Consider the following 2955-nt stretch of genomic DNA (forward strand, 5'->3'; position numbering starts at 1 on the left):
TGAAATATTTCACTGTGTGTAATGAATCTAATATATGAGTTTCACTTTTTGAATTACTGTAATAAATTAACTTTGTCATGATCACTAATTTATTGAGATGCACCTGTAATGGCAGATAAAACAATATTCCAAAACAGAGTGAGCCTTAACTACTGAAATGCGACAAGATCAGAATGATCTATTTACAGCCTGTCGTCTGTTTGCGTGAGAGAGAGAGCAAGAGCAGGGTATGGGGAGCTCAGCAAATCAATGCTTTGCATGCAGCTCTACAGTTGCATGGGATTTTACCCATTTTAAATAGTAAACATAATAGAAAACCAATATGTGACAGTCAATGTTGATACTCTGGCAGGCAACTAAAATAAATTTGCCTTTGATAAAAACAACAAGACATTGAAACTGTAGTGAAAGGTGTATATGTTGTTGGTATAATATTGATATAACTACGAACAGATTATTTTCACTGCATAGTTTTGCTTGGAACAGCTTGCAGAAAAAATGGACGAGACCTTGACTCTCTAGCGAAGCACGGTTGCAGCACTGCCTGAGACTCACATAGGCAGTGTGGCTGCTTTAACCCGTTAACATCGGTGCCAAAATAATTTCCTGAAAATAAGGATCACCTTAGAATGAGCCGTCCTCTGCTACAGAGTGTTTCTACATATCCCAGAATGGACAATCCAAACACCGATTGTAGCTAGGGCCTTTGTAGTTTCTCCTACAGGCTTGGAACAGTAGGGTGAGACGAGGGTAATCTAAAACTCTACCGCTACATGACACTAAATCCTACACAGTGATCCTTTAAGAACTACATTTATTACATACTTATCTTAAAAGCATGCGTTACATGTTTATACTTTTTGGGTTGTGGCTGAATTTACCTAGTGCACAAATGGACGAATTTTACTGTAAAACAGCTGCATGAAGTGCTGATTATGCACTGGCTACAAAAACTGAAGCTTATAGTTTACCTTCAGATGCTTTAGTTGCTCTTTCTGTTGGCCAACACATTTTTCAAACTCCTCCAGAAGTCTCTCAAGTGCAAAGACTTCTTGACCAAGTTTCTTAATCTTATTTTGAGGCACTTCTAAATGTAGAGAGAGAGAGAAAAACACGACACACTAATTTTAGCTTTGCCTAATAAAACAGTGTTAAATGTTACCAATAAATCACTGTCATACCAACAACTGACAGATCCAGCAGGCGCTGTAAGGATGATATCCTGTCATGGAAGTGGTGGCCAATATCCTCCAGCTCGCTCATTTTCCTGAAAGAGAGACACATTCAATTTAGTTACTAAAAACAGACATTAACACATTATTTTACCTGCTAACCTGGTGAAAAAGTTTTACAAATGTAAAAGTGGAGCTGCAGTAGGTAACTTTTATGTATAAAAAAAACGTTTTGTCATGTCCCCTTGCTGAGATTTTCACTGTTTATACAGTAGGAAATAAGACAGATAATCTGTGAAAAAAATCAGGTTCCTCTGTTTCATTCTAGTGCTCCTAATGGCATTTGTAAGAATCCACCAGGCCTAAATGAAAACAACCATTTAGTGCCTAGAAAGATAACAAGATGGTCTGGGCTGGAAGCTGTTTCTTGAGCCTCATTCCCAGGATCCCAAAGCATCTGTATTTCTCACCTCTGATTGGTTGTTGTCGTTCAGGCCGGGGGGATTCTTGCAAATGCCATAGGAGCACTAGGAGGAGCCAGAAGAACTAGATTTTTTTCACATATTCTCTGCCTCATATACTACTGCTAAGATATACTACAAGTTTCAGCAAATACGTTAAAAAGCGTTAAGGCTTTGACTAGGATGTTTAATATCCTTTTACAACAGTAACTGCAAAAGGGGTGAATTGGTCGCTCAATTTTGTCAACTGTTTACCTTTCCCCTTAACTGCCGAAAAGCTGGGAAACACAAGAAAGAAGAAATACGATAAATACCTTGAATAGAAGTAACGTTAGTTATGTCTGGGTCTACTTAACGTTAGTTGCTAACGATACTTAACGCTCTCGGGTCAAAATACTAAGTTAAGAACTAACGTTAACGCAAATGCAGACATCATTAAGTATGAAGAAAACAGGGAAGTTTTTCCGACTTAGACACCACGAGGCTCGCGCTATAATGTATCTTTCTAGTCGTGAACCTAAAACGGTGCTTTTCATATTTTTTGTCAATACATACATTAGGATAACTTACACACGTTTACTTTTCCGTTCACCACCGCTGCTCTTCCCCAATGCTGTGTTGCCGGTTAAATTTCAAATTTGACTCGAGACCTAACGGCGCACGCGCTGTTTCATTGCTTCCCTCAAAGACTGCAGGAAAAATGGCAGTTGTCACACAACAAAAGTTTACATTACCGCCCTCAAGTGGTAGCTATACAATTAAGCAAACTAAAAAAGAAGAAAGGGTCATTACATCATAACACCAACATTCTAATGCTGTTTGGTGCCTGTTCTATTAGTCTATGGGAGATGCATGTAGAACATATCTAACGTTACGTCGTATAATAAATAATAATGAACTTCATCATCTTCAACATTCCAGGAGGCAATAAGGTAAAATAGTCAGAGAAATAAAATCACACCAAAACGAGGTACAAGATTAATGACTCCCATAAGTAAAAAAAATAATTTTTAATTTATTATCTTTTCTATGTAGGCCTATGTGTTTTTTGTTGTTGTTGTTGTTGTTGCTAGAATTAATGCATTATCCAACACATTCCTTATGTGTATTGCGGTTGCAAGTCATATTTAAAAAATAAAAACATTGTATGGTAATATTACACCTCCATTACACACCAAATATTCCTATCCATCCAGCTGTTATAAAACATTTTTTTTATTTTATGAAGTAAAACGTGTTGGTACTAGTTAAGTTGCTATTCCCACAGATGGCGAAGTGGGTGTGCACCTCTGTGGCTTACAGCAGACACGTTGAAAAGAGAG

The 2955-nt window shown here is 37.6% G+C and overlaps 1 long non-coding RNA gene across 1 annotated transcript; it reads right to left on the reverse strand.

Moving 5' to 3' along the window:
• Nucleotides 1-964: 964 nt before the first annotated feature.
• On the reverse strand, nucleotides 965-2315 carry LOC118331012. The gene is made up of 3 exons (XR_004796853.1): nucleotides 2204-2315; nucleotides 1182-1267; nucleotides 965-1087 (listed from the first exon to the last, which is right to left on the reverse strand). It is a non-coding gene; the product is annotated as an uncharacterized LOC118331012 (long non-coding RNA).
• Nucleotides 2316-2955: the final 640 nt, after the last annotated feature.

Source organism: Morone saxatilis, unplaced genomic scaffold (assembly GCF_004916995.1).
Source record: "Morone saxatilis isolate NCDOM2014 unplaced genomic scaffold, NCSU_SB_2.0 Contig2, whole genome shotgun sequence".
NCBI lineage: Eukaryota > Metazoa > Chordata > Actinopteri > Moronidae > Morone > Morone saxatilis.